At 37.1% G+C, this 19153-nt stretch overlaps 2 protein-coding genes across 6 annotated transcripts in view; both read right to left on the reverse strand.

The window, feature by feature from the left end:
• The window catches only part of RABGAP1L (RAB GTPase activating protein 1 like), a 254528-nt gene that overhangs the window by 138867 nt on the left and 96508 nt on the right, over positions 1-19153 (reverse strand). The gene's annotated exons all lie outside the window — the stretch shown is intronic.
• The window catches only part of GPR52 (G protein-coupled receptor 52), a 57102-nt gene that overhangs the window by 25341 nt on the left and 12608 nt on the right, over positions 1-19153 (reverse strand). Inside the window, exon 2 of the mRNA XM_080407600.1 lies at positions 1-19153. This exon is cut by the window's left edge and continues 25341 nt beyond it; it is cut by the window's right edge and continues 9536 nt beyond it. The gene's annotated coding sequence lies outside the window, so the exon portion shown is untranslated.

Below are 19153 nucleotides of genomic sequence, written 5' to 3' on the forward strand. Positions count from 1 at the left end.
CAGAACAAAAGGTTTTTATCATTGTTCTTCATGCTTTAATTACCTTTATCAAATACCATCTGAGACTAGCTATTTTTAAACTCCTCCACCGATTCTGTAATTATACTAAGTTAACACAGATTTTATTCTTCCCTACTTATACAGGTCTATTCTAAATAAAACCTAACATATTTGTGTAGAAAGTACCACAGGATATTTACACACCTATCAATCTAACACCAGCAACTTCCAGACACAGCCCTAGGTTAAAGTTCTCAGTTAAACGCAAACTCTATAAAAGGGAAACAGAAGTGATGTACTAGGATGATTTATCACTACAAAACACTTCACTAGTAGAGGCAAGTGGTCATTAAAAGATCTGCTTTTATCCAGTGGAAATACAATTTGTAATAATTTAAACACATATCAACATGGTGTCATTTTTATTACTTATGCAGTATCGTTTTCTATGCATCCATTGGGAAAACGAAAGCCACAGCACCTGTTTCTTAGTTATCATCACTTTCAGTCTCTTGCATTGCAGAGTCACTAAAAACTGTAATATTTGCCAAAAAAATTTTATGTATTATTAAATACTTCTATTGGATCATAATTATTAATATTAAAAATGTTAAATTTTTACTTATCATCAATTTCTTAAGAAGGCTTCTTTACCTTAGCTAAATCTAAGTTCTGAATTAGATAGAAGATAAAGAAGTTTTTCTGGAGGCCCTAGGTAAAAGGTGTCCAGCACTGAAACCATCCTCATCACTGAACCGTTGAAAGAAATTATGAAGAAAAAAGCCACAAAAGCACCCCAGAGCAGGACAGCTAGGCAAACCGTACACATGGAGACTGGGAAAAAAGCAGGAGAACAGCTCACTGGAAAGAAGGGAGAAGTTGCCCACTGATAACTGTAAAGAGATGCAGCCCAGCAAAAACTGACACATCTATTACATCAAACACTTCAAGATTTAAAGCAGAGAAACTACGCATACAGGGAAAAAAATGAGTAAACTGTCATGGGACTAACACACACACAAGCAGGATTCTGAATTGGAAGTAGAGTCCAAGATATCTTTAAAAAATTTCCTTTTCCAGGGAAGTTCCTAAGTGACAAGGCTTCAGAGTCATGTTCAGGCTGGCTTTTTCTGGCCAAACCTTACTTTTTTTTTTTTTAATGTGCAATGGCAGATTGTACCAAGAGAGGCAGAGCACATCTGCTGTTTACCTCAAAGCTGGGACCTTGAGAAAGGAGAAGTATCTACTTAAATCCTTCCTAAACCGAGGACAAAATTTAATCCAATTCTTCCACATCCTCCCCAGTGGGCATTCAGAGGGAGCTCTCTGTAAGCTCTTTCTCAAACACAGAAGGTGCATCATCACAAAAGGGGTCAAACGATTGATAAAGTAGGGAGTGCTCCTCCAACAAAGGAAAAATATATCAATATATTACCATGCAAAACTATTTGTAACAAATCAAAATCTTGGCAGAGAGTCTATTAACACAAGTTTAAAAGGTGAAGAGTATAAAGAAGGAGCAAAGATCCCAAAGCATAAAAAATTAATGCCGTTTGATTTAAAAGGCTTCACTCTTTTACACATTTTGAACTGGATAAATAAATGCTTTTTAGGAATATTCTTACTATTGTGGAACTTGCACATATGTGTTAATTCAAAATATAATGCAGCTCTCCATTGTTCTGGAAAGCTAAAGGAGTGCTAAGTATAGCTCAAATCCTGACAATATTTTTAAAAATACCTAATTTGTTCATTTCGTGTTCTTCTGCTTTGATAATTATTTCTTTTCATCTCTCCCTGACTCACATACTGAGGCGACCAAAGGAGAATGAACAAATAGAGGTGGGAGGAGAGTTGAGAAGTGGCATGGACTTGAAAAGCTTTGAATGTCTTCAATCATCTGGAAAATCACAAGTACCAACCTTTTAACTTCTGTAATTAAAGCCTCATGACATGTAGTACCGAGCAGCCTTTAGTAGTTCACTACTAGGTACAATTACATTTTAAAGGCCTTTCCTTATTTTTATGCTGCTTTTAGTTTCTAACACAGTATTTAAACAACTGTACTTTGATTTTCATACTGGAAAACAGAACTTGCAGCTGTGAAGGACAAGAAAAACTGAAGGGGAGGCACCAGAGGAGCCAGAGCTCTGCCACTCCTCAGCCGTGCTGGTTTGAGACATTACCACTTGGCTCCTGACCGAAAACATCTTGATTTTATGGGAGAAAGAAATGACAGAAAAAGCAATGCTGAAACTTTTAACTAAAACAGAGTAGAAGTTGCATTTTCCCCACAGTGAGGCATATGCATCAGCAGCGCTGCTTCCACACAGCCTCTAGGGCCACTTAAGAGCTGGATTCTCCTTCCACAAAAATATTTTGAAAATATTGTAGCGTTCGTATGGAAATTATTCACCTTGAATATGCCTTTGAAAGTAGCATCCAAAAATATCTGTTTCTGTTTATGTTTTAGAAATTAACTCTTGACTTAAAGCCCAAACCTCTGAGTACAACGTAGTCTTTTAAAATTCTACCAGAATGCCCTCATGATATAAACCTATATCAGAACAGATAAAAACTTAAAAACGGGTGCTGGGGAAAATATCCATGATCACGTCCACCATATTAAGCATATGGCAAGTAACATTTTGAGTTCTTGCTTTGGATATCTTCTTACTCTCAATTTTATACCTAATTTTGGCAGCTATTGTCAGCAGGTGTTTTAGAAGTACAATACATATTCCGCAAAAGGGAGATTACACGTCACCGCTTGCTGTGCCTTATTCCATGCAAACCCACATCCACGAAGAATTGTATTAGATAATTGGTCACATTTCAAGAACAAGAACCTGATTTTGTAAGAACTAAAAATCGTTCAGTACTCCCTACAATTAAAAGACAATGCACGTACAATATGCTGTATTTCAACCCTAAATTTAGATGAATACAAATCAGTATCTCCAAATTCAACACAGAAAGTCTTAAAGAAATATGTATCAAACATACAAGCAACATTTTATTTTTAAGAGAAAGAAGTGAAATACGAATGGCAAAAAAATTTTGTTTTAAATCAAGTTGAAATGCACAAAAATAACATCGTGTAGACAGAACACAAGGCTGTAAAATAAGGAGCTTGCAGGTTCCTTTTCCTCAAGGTTCTTTTGCTTCAAGGAGAAAGAGCAGTAATTGTATCACTGCCTAGGCCCAGGAGATGGGAATCAGGACAAAGAGAATGCATTTGAAAGTAATCCATGTCAGACCTGCTAATACCACAACATACATCTCTTTGACATTAACAGAGACCAACAGACACAAATAAAGTGCAGACAGTAGATAATCTGTTTATATTTCGACTCTGCTTTTTAGTTAAGAATGGATTTTGTGAAATGAAAGGGTTTACTGAAAGCTATATGCAAAGTTCTTCTATTTTTCAGTAATTATTTAAGAATTGTTGCAATTACAGAGACAAAAATGATGACTGATTATTCCTCCTGAACAAGACAGCATCCCTGTTGCTATGAGCCAGGTTCTCCATCACTAAATGTTTAATCCTGTTTATCCTATGCGAATGTGCTTAAGGAAATCAAATAACCATTCATTTTTCACACCAAAAATAGAAATTTTGTCAAGATCTTATTAAAAAAAGTGTTCTTAAATGCTGAGATCCTGTGGATTCCAGTTCCTCTGGGTTTTAATAATACAATCACATCCAGAATTGGTCCAGCATGTAGATGTAGCTAAATAACACATTCAAAGTCAGTTTGTACCTATCAAACTAGGTATGTAAATAACTATCTTTTTTTTCACCTCCACTATTTTTCAGCAGTGAGAATGCTTTTAAGTCCTACAAATAAAAAAACCCAAAACATTTTTACCTAAATATCTAACAGCAGAAACAGCAAATAGCACTGTCCAAAGGGCTGCAGATATGGAACTGGCACTACTAAATCCTACCAAGACAGACTTTTCCCACTCCCAAACTAGAGATGGGGCAGGCAAGTGGGCTGAATTATTTTTTCCCAACAGTGAAGAGAAGGAGAAAAGCACTTTTAAAAGAGCAAAGAAACAAAACCAAGGTTAGGATTTTTTTATCTTAACTCTTACCTGAAACCTTCACCCTGCTCCCCCACTTATTTTAACTGATGTGCTTGCTTGGAGGTTTATAATACTTCGAGTTTCAAAAATTTCTACTAATTTCTACTAACTACTTCTCAGCAAATAAGAAAATCTGAACCCCAAATAAAGGAACATGAGTAAGGCAAGAGCCTGGGCTGGTAAGGAAGTTGCACAAAGTAAATTAATTAAATTTATTAGTACCTGTACAGTCTGGGATCCACAATGTATGTACCCAACCATCAGAATCTAAGTATTCAATGACTTGTACAGATGCAACTCAATTTATCTTTCAAAGAAAATATCACAAATGGTTGGGAGTGATTATAAATATCTAAATTTGAACAGCAATGCTATGGCCCATGTTGGGTATTGTAACTAAGCAGATTAACAACCAACAAAATACAGGCCCACATTTAGAAAACTGAAAAAACTATCTGAAATTTTTCAAAACAGAAAATACTACTCAACTCAATCATATTTATCATTATTTAAAGATTTATTTTTTTGCATATACTTCCACAAAGGTTTAAGATCCCCCTTAGCTTAAACAGTAATCAAAGGAACACCTTTTTATCATTTACTATATATGATAACATCATTTGCCTGTTTTCTATGCAATTACTGAAAAACATTCGATTTTGGCGAGTACATTGCTCAAAACCCACTTGCCACATGAAGTCTATTTCTTGTCTATCGAGCAGGCTCACTGAAATGTCCCCCTTTTGTTTGCAAATCCTCGATGTCAGCAATAAAGAACTCTGACATTAGTAAAAACTATCTAGATCCCATCTTATTTGCATTACTAACACATACAACATCAAAAATACAAAACTTAAGAAAAAAAAACCACCAGAATTTGCTGTATAAGCAACTCTGTGTTCATACTTCCATCACAGCAATCCTATTTCAGTACAGAGAATTAATTCTTAGTTACCAAGCAATTCATCCAAAAGTTTCCATTCCTCATTGTTCCACATGAAAATCACATTGCAAAACTCCAATCCCCTCCGATTTGCAGAATCACAGAATTGTTTAGGTTGGAAAAGACCTTTATGATCAAGTCCAACTGATCTTAACCCAGCACTGCCAAGCCCACCATGAAACCACATCCCTAAGTGCCACATCTACATGCCTTTGAAACACCCACAGGGATGGTGCCTCAACCACATCCCTGGGAAGCCTGGCCCGGTGCTTGACCACCCTTTCGTTGAAGATGTTTTTCCTAATATCCAATCTAAGCGTCCCCTCGTGCCCACTTGCTATTTCAGAAAAGAAACCAACCCCCACTGCACTACAACCTCCTTCCAGGTAGTTGTAGGGTAATGTAAATTAATTTCAAACAGAGTCATGCCTATGACAGGGCAGATGGGATGCTGAGGAGGGTGGCAGCAGGGTGAGATGGAAGGTCGGAGGGAGGCAGGGACAAGGATGGGAGCGCTGCTCTGCCCAAAGCCGTTGAAAACAGCCTGGCAATGTTTTTTCAGTCTCATTTTACCTGGCTCCATGCGAGCAGCACAACTCTAGCTGAAGCTCTGACTCACACATCCACATTTTAGTGTCAGTATTCTCAGCACAGTCAGATTGAGTACTGCTTTAAATCGTCGTTATTCTTGGCTTTTAGTTTTTTATTTTAACACAAAATACAATTACATTGCCAGTAAAAAAAACTGGTCTTCCACATATCCATCACAAAATATTTTCCTGGCTTCTTGGCATGATGGGAAATCAGAACTATAAAAAGATCCATAAATTATAGAACAAGATTGGTAGGCAACTTATGAACACAATAAAAAAGAAGTTTTTAACATAAATGGGGAATATGATTATAATAACTATTAAGATATGTGCAACAGTTGTAACAATCTAAGTTGTATTTATATATACATTTTAGACAGTAATAGGTACAGCATAAACAGTAAAAAGCAAACTTCTTCCAAGAAGAAAATTACTTGACTACAATTAAGACAAATTACTACACTACATACCCATTTAGCATACAGTACATTGTCACTGGATTGGGAACACTATGCTATAACCTTTCTTAATGCAGACAGGTGTCACTTCCACTTAACTGTTGCTAAATCTCTTTGCAATAAGTACAGTACATGTGTTAAATATGACCAATGTTAACTAGAAGGAATGTGGTTTATTTTAGACAGTGGCATCCAGAAGAAGTAACTTTCTCTAATTCCCTTTTACCGACTAGCACCTACACTGCTGAAATTCAGAGGCAAAGAAACGTTGCTGCCCTGCTGTTACAGCAGCAACGCAGACTGTTTACAACAAGAAATGAGGGCAACAGGTATTTCAGAGTCCTACTGACCCTCTTACACAGTAAAACAGTAAACCAATTTCCAAGAAAACCTGAAGTTATTTTAATCAATTACTAATGTAAAATCACAAAATTAAATAAGATAAATTGAAATTGATCGCATTGCATTTTCCTGCCTCTCCTTAAGGAAATTAACTCTACACTAAAGGAAATCTCCTTTGGCTTCACCAAGTGCACAGGCTCTATTTCTCTCTGGCTTCTTAGCAGTAATCTGCTAATATCCCAACTGACACCTGCCCACTCTGCCAGCTTTTCCTTGTATTTTCTCAGCCAAACTAAACAATCACCTCAGATAAAGGACAGCCATCGTCATCCTCATCATACCCACTCTCCCTGCAACAGCGGCCAGCAAAGCACTGGGGCACAGCTTGGCGCTCTCCATCATTTGCTGCCTTTGTAACAATGGACAAGTACATGACAAGTGCGACACGGGAGGCAGCATCAACCGAACCATCTCCTGGCCTCCTTCAGACCTACAGTCTATCAGTATTTCCCCTTATTAGAACAAAAACTGGCTTTGGCAACACAAGGAACTATCAGACTACTCAGGCTGTGCCTGTACCTTCTCTTCTGCCTTCAGTCCCATGCTTTTTTAAAAGTGGGAACGAAGTGAATAATGTAACTTAAATTTCTGTTCTGTATACTGTAAACCATTGCATCCAAAGTTAAGACAGTAATGTCCAGAGGGCAAGAAAATCCTCACATACTGCTTTAGACAAAAGCAGCTTATGACAGACCCCATTTTTAATATATTTATTATCCATTCTCTATTTTCTGAAGTATTGTGTTGCTGAATTGGTTGAGCAGGCTTTACAAAACTTTGTCTACCTACTGAAAACATGTTCTGTTTCAGTAACTTCAATATCGCTGACTAAACATTACCACTGACACTTTGCATACCATCTGAACATTAAAAGTATTCACGCGTATTGTTTCTGTTTTAAATCTGTTTTTAAAAGCTTCATCACCATTCTGCGACCTCTTCCTTATCTTGTCATTTCTCCGGTATTTATTGCAACAAAAAACAAGGCCTGCTTTCAGTACCCAATTACAGGAACAATGTTACCCTGTAACTGCATAAGACAGCTTTTCATTAAACTTGCTCTCACCAATACATCACGATTAGCGATGCATTAAAGTGTATTTTTAGCCTCATTTCTTATGGAAATGAATCCTCCCCAACCACTGCGGGTTCCAGCTCTCCCTCTGTATTGCCTTCCAATATCCACCCTGAGGGGCAGCACCAGGGGATTTTCACTGACACATAAAGGAAAGGTGCTTGACACTTTTAACTGTTTCCCACTTTATTACTTGTAGACAAACTGTCTATGACCAGTAGGTCAGAAATAGAAAATAAGTAACTTCAAAACTAGTGTTTTCACTGAATCGCATTATTCCGTGCCTCCACAAATCTATACTACTCAGCAGTGACTGCAAAGGCATTAATTCCTTACATCTTTGAATAAGTAATTGAATAAGTTAAGTAACTAGCTAGTTACTTAACAAATACCACCTTCATATTTCTTAAAGGCTAGAACATTACATTGGGCATTTTTTTTTTGGCGGGGCTGGGGGGGGGGGGTGGCAGGCTTGAGCAGAGAAAGATTGGGAGGTTCATGTCCTTCACAAAATCTCTCGTTTTAAATTTTGGCCAAAACATTCTTCTTCATGATACACAGACATTTTTGTTTGATATTTAGGTAACTCTGAATGAGTTGTTCTCCTATCAATTTCTTTTATGTTGCTTACTTTGAGAAAAAGTATGTTATTTTTTATTTATTATTTTACTCACATACAGAACACCTCAACTTCTTCTGCAAGGAGGACCACAACTGCACTTGTTCCCCTGTTCAAAATTCGTACTTTGGGGTTTTTTGGTTGGTTTCTTTTTTTTACTTTGGGGGTCAGCTGTGTTTTAATCATTATTAAAACAAATCCATTCTGCTCTTTCCTTGATAACATCAGGCATTTGGTTGTTCTTTTGGGGAGGGCAGGAGGGCTGAGACCTTTGCTTCCTACACAGACTAAGAGGCATGTGATAACCAGCTGTGGTAGGCATCATCTGCACAACAAAGAGCCTGAGGAACATCACTACAATACTTACACAGATATCTATTCACAGTAATAATACATTTCCTCAGCTCCCTATTTTGAATAAAGCATCATGAGTTACAGTGCAAACAGCACTTCAAAACTGCATTTATTTACATGCAGTTAATAATTCATCCCGACCATGCTGTCCATAAATACACTATCAGCACAATTTATCATTCATATAACCTTCCCATAAGTAATGCTACAACAATCCTATAAAGCAGTGATTTAAGACTCCACACATAGGCACATCCACCTAAGTATTAGAAATATCCTGCTTTAGAAAGCCAAATACAGTGGAGAACCATTGTTTCCTATGGTTAGGGTTTTCTGTGCTAACAACCTAGACTCTTACTGGAATTTTAACGCTCCGTCCGTATAGCCTGAGTATTATTCACATCATCTTATCTACCTAGAAATGCCATACGCATGAATAACTAACTGTAATTGAAAGCACAGGAAGCATGGCAAGGTTGGTTTTAAAAAGCTGTTAATTTTTCACTGCACAGCATTTCTCCTGTAACAGTAACAGAATGAAACTCTGTACAGGCAGTGTATACAGTTACCTCTGCAAAAAGATACAGCATCCATCAGATTTTAGAATACTGGCTGTAACAAAAATAATTGCTAAATGCCTTCCTGCTTTACGCAAAAATTAGAGGCACATTCTGAAGAGTGCTGACTCTCCAGGATAAAGTTTTCTAAAATGCTACATCAATTTGTTGATTCTTCAAATTATTTTTATGTGGATGACCTTGCCACTAGTGTCGGTGTAAGATTTTTTTATACTGTTTTTGTTAAATTGTATTTGGGTTTGATCTCTACAAAATGCAGTCTCATCAGAAGCAGAAGTTTTCTTCACACTTCAACGAGGAAAATTTCCAAACTCTGGAAACTGTCCTGTCTAGCTACCCTGAGAAACACACTTACAGCTTTCCTGAAAAAGCCTTCACTAAGCTTTCAGCTTCAGCTCCATATGGGCTAGGAAAATAGTAATATCAATTTTAGCAAAACCCTTCTTCATCTGGTGCCCCATTAAAGGAAACACTTAAAGAGTTCACATAAAAGTTTTGAATTGTGTAGCTAGTGGGGACAATTTTAAGAACTGCAGTTCTAGAACTGGATTTTCTAAAATGCATCATTCACCTCAACAAAAATCACATCACTGGCCCACTAAAGACATTAGTTCATTCCTTAGACAACGGATGCTGCTAATCACTCTGGTGCAATTTTGCCTCACAACAAGAATTACCAGGGGGCAAGCAAACAAGGTGTTCCCAAACAACTGTTTCAGCTGTTACTTTTCTAATCCTGTTTCACAGTTATTAATGCTCAAATCAAGGTAGCACATACAAATAACGGTGCCAACTTCTAAGAAAACTCTTCATTTCTAACATAATTATTTTGTCACACAAACCGTGGAATTGGAAAAAACATAGTCACAGAATGGATGTCTACTTCTTGGCATTAACAAAAAGTTCAAAAAAAATCTCTACTGAATGATGGAAAGAGAGAGAGAAAAAACCAAACCCTGTTCCAACAGAGCAGAAATGTGATTTATTCCTACCCACCTGCTACCTAGCAGTATTTTAAAACAACCTCATATATATTAGATGAAGAACAGTGTAAGTCACCCATACTATCACCCACCCTGGACACTGGATAAGCATGACTGCCGAGTTTAAGAGAACAGCCCACTTTCAAAAGTAAATTTAACTGAAATGCAGCCCAGCCAGATCAAGCTCTCCAGTAAGCATGCAATGGATGCTACCCACTGTGAAAGCAATGGAAAACACAGACTGGAGCAAGTCATTGTTTCATTTGATGACATTTCTCCACACACTGCCCTTACCTCTCATCCATGTCTTTTACCCAATTAAAAACTCCCTTTCAGAGCACTGCTCTGAATTTTTTAAGTATGCTTTGATCAACAAAAACTTACTTGATTTGCAACTGCTCTCTGTTTAGTATTAATTGTTCATGCCCTGGAGACTTCCAGTTCCCAATTTAAACTAAAAAAAAGTAATATAAAATGTGCTATTTGACACCAGTATTGTAACTCTAATCCATATTCAGAAAGGTAACTTAACTTTTCTGTTCCCTTCTGATCTCAACCAAATTCTAAACAAGCACCAGATATGAAAAGCAAGGTGACAGTATCCTTATATGTATGTGTGAGGTGCTTCCCTCATCAGTCAGGGGCAGCCACCTAAACACAGCTTTGAAAAGAATTCAAACTGTCCAGTTGTTCTAAGTCCCCTCTTAGAACAGCTCTTCCTCTTCTTCAGTCACGCTGCTTCCAACTACAATGCTCTCGGTACAACGCAGAGCACTGCTAGTTAGAAAAGCCTGGAGGCACCTGACAAACTACATGGAAAAGAGAGAAGTGGGAGAAGACAGGACTGACCAAACAAATGAAATTAATAATATATAAATGAATGAAAAATAGGAGGAATGAAAACAATCCATTATGTTGACGGACCCATTAAACTCAACTCATAATAGCATTTCCGTCCGTGGTATAACCCGGAGTTCCAGGAAGACAACTCAACAATCAGAAACAAAGATGATCTAGGCTAAATATCTGTAATCCTTAACTTGGCTAAAAAACCCCATCATGTAATGTGGTTAGAAGAAAATTATCACATTTGAAATCTCAGTACATTTACAGACTATCTGTGGAGGTGAATTATTTTTTTCAGTAACAAATCCACAGTTGTCAAGTTACTTGACTAGGATTTGGGGTTGGCTCAGCAAACCCCAAAAATCAAAGTAGTGTTTTAGGAATGTAACTTTAAATCCCCAGGATTCCAAGCACCATTCTATCTCTTTCTATTACACCACAAAAAAGATCACAATATGCAAAGCTCTAAAAGCCACGAGATACAATTTTTGCCTCAAAAAGTCCTACCTATTCTTGATTATTTATTGCCTTTCTAAAAGCTATTTGAGAATGACCTTTAAATTTAAAGACCTTACCCTGTGGGTGTCTACCATATAATAGTGAGGTCTGGAAGTCCGAGCAAATGACAAAGGAGCACTGATTTGTGTTCCATCCAGAACACCACAGCTCCCTCTAACAACTTCCCAGAGTAGGTATGTTTTGAAACTTAAGGAAAGATCGCAAGTAGAGATCTGAATTAGATGTGGACACAGCACATTAGAAACAGAGAGGAGTGAGGTTAACGATCCGCCAGGAAAAGGCAACCTCAGAGAGACCAAGTGAAACAAGGACGATCAAAAAGTGCAAGATTAGTGAGAAGCCATCTAATCAGCTCTTGGTCGTATCTTAGTAACTTGGGGGGGGGGGGGTGTTTTGTTTTAAACAGAACTATTACAGGATAGAGAATTTACACCTGGTGTCAGGACTGAAATAACATTAAATTTAGGTAACATAACCAGAACATAAATGTAGAGACTGAGAATGCACTGGAACAGATCAAATTTGGACCATCAGGTATTTTTTAAAATAAAAAAATAATGATGTGTTACCACAATAAAAAGTAGCTGTTTAAAATCATCCCCCCCCCAAAAAAAAAAAAAAAAAAAAGGAATAGAAAAATGGTTCTTGCTTTTCTAAGTAATCTTCCTCTTCACAGGTCTAACAAAATTATTTTCCATAGGAAAAAAACAATTAAAAGCATAGAAATCAAACCTAGTAAAGGTAAGAACAGCTGTCTAAGGCTCTTCTCTTTTCTTTCACATTCAGTCCTCCTGAGAGCAATAAATTAACTAATCAGAAGTGTAAAAAAACAATACTCCAGAAGCCAATATTTGATAACAACACAAGAAGAAACACCCTCGAAAACAAGGCATAAGGTTTGAAGGCAAAATCTTCTCACAACACCTAAAATCTACACCTTTCCAAAACTTCCCACACTGACTGGAGGAAATTAATGCTTTGCAGTATCACACACATTAAGATAAATCATGTCACTGAATGCATCATTGTCAAACAGCTTCGTTTGGTTATGTTTCATTCGGTTTGCTTCAAGGTTTCTGCAACATTTACTGGATTAGTTCCAAGTCCGATCTGGAGCCCGTCCCATACACCCAGATGGTATCGCTACGTGTGACAGGGTGGGGAGGAAGGACGTCCTCCTTCAACCTCAGCTGAGAAGCAGCTCAGATTTTATGTAAGCCCAACAATAACCCTTTTTTTGTTTGTTTTCTTCAACCACACAAAAAAAATTGCGACAGAATTACAGTGCCTTCAGGCCAATTCTCTGATCCAGGGAGAGCATTAAGGCCTATTTACAATCGCTATCACAGCGTCAAAATACATTTGGGCCATAACATGTAGTTTCTGCCTTGCTGGTTCAAATTCAGTATATGTGCTCAAACGCACCAGCATTCTCCAAGGGAATGCAACTCATAAACATATGTAGCCTAAAAAAGTCATGACTTCAGGTATCAATTTTGTGAGTTCTGGATGAGTTTTAGATTTGAAATCTTTAAAACCAGCACTGCAGAATGTCAAGTCAAAAAGACCTCAGAATGGATCCATGGCTTGTCCTATACATTATTTTGTCACCTGTGAATCATCTAACTAATAATGAAATGAGTGTGAATTGAAAGTTGCCCGTTTTATAGCCTATAACTTTATATTTGATCAAGATCCAAGTCTTCTAAAACAAGAGACCAAAATAAAAATGAAAAGAAAGAAAAAACCCACTGTTGACAGTGGGCTTACAATCAAGCTGGTTATCAAAACTACTGATCTTAAGAGAATTAGGCAACTGAGTCTAAATGTAATGTGAGTGTTACACTTTTCTAAGTATTAACGCTAGAATTATTAAAAACATGTATTTTTATTAGGGTTCAGAGCCAAGATTTTTCTACCAGTCTTCTGAACCACTCCTAAGAGGTTGTAATGGTTACCAACACAGGATACAAATCCACTGGCACAAAATACTAAATTCTAAATCTAACTGTGAATTCATGGAACTCCAAGAAAAATGAAATCTAAATATAACACTATGTATGCTGATATTGCCCTAATTTTGAAAGAAAATGGTTAATGCGAAAGCAGGTCAACACAAACACAGAGATGCTGTTGCAACGAACCAGAAAGAACTGAAGAGACTGAGCTGAGATAAACCATTTTGTCCAGTTATAACAGCACAAGACATAACATGAACTTGATTTATATGCATGAGATTGTCTTGTTGTGTAAAATAATAGTGGCATGAATAAACTGAAGTGTGACCAAGAACCTTCTGTTAGGCAGAAAGTTCTCACAGGACGAAAACAGGCTTTTTGTAGCAGTAGTCAAGGAAGCATGTTACATATCTAACAGAAGTTCTACACAACAGTAAACAATTATATAACAACCTTTTTTAAGATTACAGTCACACTTAAGTAAAAAAGTCTTTTTTTTCATTAAAAAAACAACAAACAAAAAATGAAAAACAAAAATCGCACACTCCCTACAGCATTTGAAATTTCAATTCTAATTTTGAACGTTCAACTATTCTACCAGACAAACTGGATAGTAACAGATGACAGAAACAAAAAATATTTAACATTGATTCAGTCTTTACCTTTAATCTAGTCATGGCGTACTTTAATGCCTTTTATGTTCACATGGTCATAACTCACATCAAGGAAAAATGGCCAATATGCTGTTACATTAAAAAAATAAGAGCAATGCAACCACGGGAAGGGGAGGGCTCAACAAAGAAACTATAACAAAATTTAGCCAAATTCTTTGGAGTTCAGATACAGAAGTTCTAAAATAATATCCTAGAGTTATACTTTTTAAACTGTCATGTGTTTACCACAACAATCTATATTTAGTTTTTCAATAATGTGAAATAATATGGTATAATATTCTTAAAACTAGCATCTTTACATATGTGCAAAAATAACACTATGTTTCAATCCAGCCTGTCAATTTGCTTATTTAGAGGACAGGAGGAAAACATGAAATGCAATATAGCAAACCAGAGCTAAGCATCCTCTCCCTTTTGTCTTTCATGGTCTTCAGCAGTATTTCTTAAACAGAGACACAAAACGCGCTTTTTTGAACATATGTTAACATATTGCCTTCAGTTCAGCACACAAACACAGACGCACACTTGTTTCACGTGAGACTGCTGTTCTCATTAGTAATGCTGCTGCGTTCCCTGCTACTGTAATGGAGACACTCATGAGTTAAGTACTTGCTGAAAAAACTGAAGTTTAGGGCCTTCCATGTCACTGCGAGGCTGAATACAGAAAACTAAGCCAAACTTCCTTAAAATTCCACGATTCCCCTATAGTCAATGGGAATTCTGCTTCCAGCTGGGATGAAGGGTTGGACCAAAATGTGCGTAATTAATAATACTGACAAGCTACTGCATTGAAAAGCGGCAAAAATGCTTCCTGATTAAATTATTGGCAAATTTTGATGACTTCTAGACTGCAAACATTGTTATGAAGCACATTAGAAATGCCTGCCAGTGACTACACCTTCGTTTTTCAATATTTTAAATTACCAGTAACAAGAATGTTTCCAATAAGATAACAGAAAAAGAAACCCAAACCGACAGTATAAACTAAACATCCACCTAAAATTTCAAGTTTTTCTCTACAAGCACATTGTTTTTCAAATAATAATTATTGTATAAGGAAGAAAAATTAAAGTGCCAATTGTCTTGCTGGTTTCTGCAAGTTCACTTACATTCTATTATAAGAAAATGAACAAGACAGAGTCATGAAAATAATTTAGACATTGACATCCAAAGCTACAATTTTGCCTGACATTTTCCCAACTTTTCCACATCTGGAACATCCATGAACAAGAGGAAGAAGACTCAAGCTAGCCTGAATATGCAGCAGTGCATGGAACTGCAACACCACAAAAGATATGAGCATAGAGAATTGAATGTACCTTAAAAATCACATTTTAGTAACATAACTATTGACACTGGTTTTAAAAGAAAACAAGAAAATGTCATTAGGGGCAAACTAGTGTTAACTGATCTAATTGCAAAACGACAGGAGTAGGATGGAACTTCTTTCCTCTATAAGAAAAAAAAACTAATGCAAATATATAGTTTTGGAGATACACTGACAGGCAGAGCAAACCACAGTCTGTTTCCAACTTTATAAATATATCAGCCCCAGTTATATGGATATAGAGTTTGAATTCTGGTTTTATTTCTCAATGGGTAACACATTAGTTCACAAAATAGGTAACATGCTGACGATTATAAGCGGAACGACACAGCCATACTCAATCCTCATCATGGCTCATTAAGATACTTGCTTTGTTCACTGTGGAACTTTGTTGTTAGCTTCGCTGTCAACTGTGGCAAGTGCAGAAATACTTGAGAAAATACCAGTTTACCATACATACTCTATGTCATCAGCCACAATAGGCTGTCAAGGAAATTTTCTCAACGATCCAGTCCCTCCTTGAATACAACATTGCAGTCTCTCTGCACTGTTAGTGATCTCCTTATCTTTTATCCTGTTGGTATGATAGCACAGATTTTCTAACGGTGTGATAAAGTAGAGGTCTTGTTGGACCTCTGCTGAGCCAGCTGCAGCTTGGGAGGGGTACCTGGCTTAGCCACATGCAAGGCAGGCACTCCTGCTTTTGCAGCATCACTTTTTATTTTAAAAAAACACGGTATTTAGATCGGATTAAGAAGCCTTTTTTGTTGTGGACTGCCTATAATAATAGCCTGACTCTTAACTACTATAATTATTGCAAAAAAAGTGAAATTTATCCCCTAAATCTTGATTTACAGAACTAGCAATATAGTTCCCTTCATGACTGCTTTGTTGGTGCTTTTCCAGAAGTTATTTTGCCTCAGGAGCAAGAAGAGGTGGGGACAGCTGATCCTGCTGACGCTTCTACTCTCACAGCCACCTTCCACACACAAAGATGCACAGCCACAGATGTTCATTTTTCACTCACAAATTTATTCAGAACAAAACAGCTGAAGTAAATTGTGTGTTCTTAGTTCCTGACAGACCAAACATGAAAAGAAATACCCAGAGTTAGCGTATGAAAAGTAATAAATATGTAACAACAGAAAAGAGCAGGAAGGTAGGAGCAGACACTTGAGGTTGGCCCTTAGTTCCTCTAGTACCAACACTGTCTGCAGCGGCAACTAGGAGCAGATGCCTAAGGACAAGCGTAAGAACAGGGGACACATACTGTAACGATTCCCCCATCACGGTCTGCCAGCCGCTGGTAATCTGCAGCACATGGACTCCCAAACCAGAAGCATGAGGACAGCATTTAATACACTATTCCACCCTGAATGTCTCTGAATTTGTAACCCATGTCAGCTTTTGACATCCGGAGTGTCTGTTGCGAATGTATTCCACAAGTCACTGGACACTGCTGATTTTCATAGTGCTACCTTGATTTAATTTTTTTTTTTACACTGGAACAGAAAACAATGAGTAATCGCACCCAGTTCTCTCCCATGACATTCATGACCTTGCAGACTTGTCAGTCCCCTGCACCTTAATCCTTTCCTTTCTAGGTTGAAAAATCTTACAGAGATTTTTTAATTCTCCCTAGGAGAGGCTCTTTTGTCACTCCCCAGAACTCGCTCCAGCTGTGCTACCATGGACCAATTACACCCAGCATCCAAGGTCCAGGCACGCTAAAGTGATGGCAGTAATGATTTCTAATAGTTATCTTTATTATTTTTATCATTACTAATATCTCAATACTTTTTGGTAAGCCATGGCTCATTAAACTATGATTTTCATAAGGCAACTTACAGTAACTCAAAATCCTCTTCCTGACAGGAAACAGATACAATTCATTTTGTTATTGTATGAAAACTAAGAGGTGCTTTTCTTCAGAATCAATATTTATATTTAATCCCTCTAATTTCACCTGCCACTTGAAATCCAAATTTTTCCCAAAATAAATTATCAACAGGCATTTCTCACATATATCACATTTCAAATCTCTTTTATCCAAACGTAAACATTTTTTGTCTTGCTATAAACTTTTTTTAAACAAAATCAACACCATTATTACAAAAGCACTTTGCTATAATTTTTATTTTTAAAATACAGACAATTTAATATGCAGTGAAATTAATAAAGTAAGATTATCATTGAAGCACAATTGTATCAATGACCAACCATCACAGGCATACTTTTCCCCAAAAAAGCTTCTCAAGCCAGGATAAACCAGAAGAAAGGAGCTGCAAATGCACAGGGATAATACAGACAAAACTTCCAGTGGCGCTTAGGCAAGAACCCTCTTATGCCGCGCCACCAGAATCAAAGGAAATACAATCAAAGAGATAAAAGTATCTCCAGAAATTCCATCCAGAACACTGATTCACCACCAAAACAGAGTGTCTTTAGTTAGCAACGTTTACAAATAAAATCAGTTGCAATTTCAGCCCAACAGAAGAGGTTGGAGAACTTGTCATCTGTTGATGAGGCTTGCTGCCAAGATACCTGAAATCTAGTAAACAAGGTACAGCAACAGCTTCTTTTAGATACAATGAAATGCAGTATAGATTTAAGACTAGATGTTCCCTTGTAGGACATGATCTTTCTAGTACTCTCATAAAAGTTTTTACATGAGTCAAGTGAAAAAACATGTCTACATAACAGCAAAACTGAATTTCAAATTCAAATTTTAAACTGAACTTTAAAAAAACCAAAAGCCAGAGATAAGTAAAGCACACCCAGCAAAAGAAAATAATTAATTGGTTGAGAGTTCCCAAGGTAAGAGATCACAGAAAATATGGTCTCCGAAAGTCCTGAGTTGAAAAATAAAAAACCTTAAAAATAATTTAATTATGATAGCATGTAGTTGTATTTATTAGACTGCTTCCTTTTCTATACATCATCTTCATAAGCCAACACAAGATACTGCCTGGACAATATTAAATAGCCAATATTACAGAGAAAGTAGTTTTGGATAAAGGTCCTTCATTTACAGCCTGTGTTTGCTGTTCCAGCTTTGGTAATTTTAGTACATGCTTAGCACTTATCCAACTCTAGCCACAGAGTGGTCCCCAAAGCCCTTAAAATGAAGGAAAAGCTGCCACTGAAACCTTGCAATCATATGACTGTTTACATCCCTTATATACGTATAGTTGCATTAAAACTCACTATAAAAATTGTAGTGTCCAAAATCTACCCAATTATAATAAAATTCCCTTATGAAGATCCCATTCCCCTATTGAGGGCATAGATGAAGAACAGAACTAATGTGTTCTTGACCTAATAACAATTCATTACTCATACAGATATTTTTTTTTAATTACAATAAATTCCCTTACCATTAAAAACCCTAATAAACAAAGCTCTGCAACCTTGTTGAGGCAGTTTAAGGCATCATTGCCTTAAGCTGTCTATGCCTCCCCTTCTTTGGAGGATTAACTCCATGTAGTAAAAGTACAAGCAGAGGACATGCACGCTCATCAGCTGTGCCAGCTGCCGTACAGCCCTACCCACTGCTGCTAAAAAGCCGCCAGACCAACCTGAAACACCAAGGGAAGAGGAGGGGAGGCATGTTTCATTCTGCTGCTGGAATGGTAACAATTCAAACCACCACGAGTTTACTCAGTGAACATGAATCAGAGGTTTCAATGGCATGTTGGATGGAGAGAGACCTACACGAATCTTGCCAGG

The sequence above is a fragment of the Falco punctatus genome (assembly GCF_963210335.1).
Source record: "Falco punctatus genome assembly, chromosome: 11".
In the NCBI taxonomy this organism is placed as follows: domain Eukaryota; kingdom Metazoa; phylum Chordata; class Aves; order Falconiformes; family Falconidae; genus Falco; species Falco punctatus.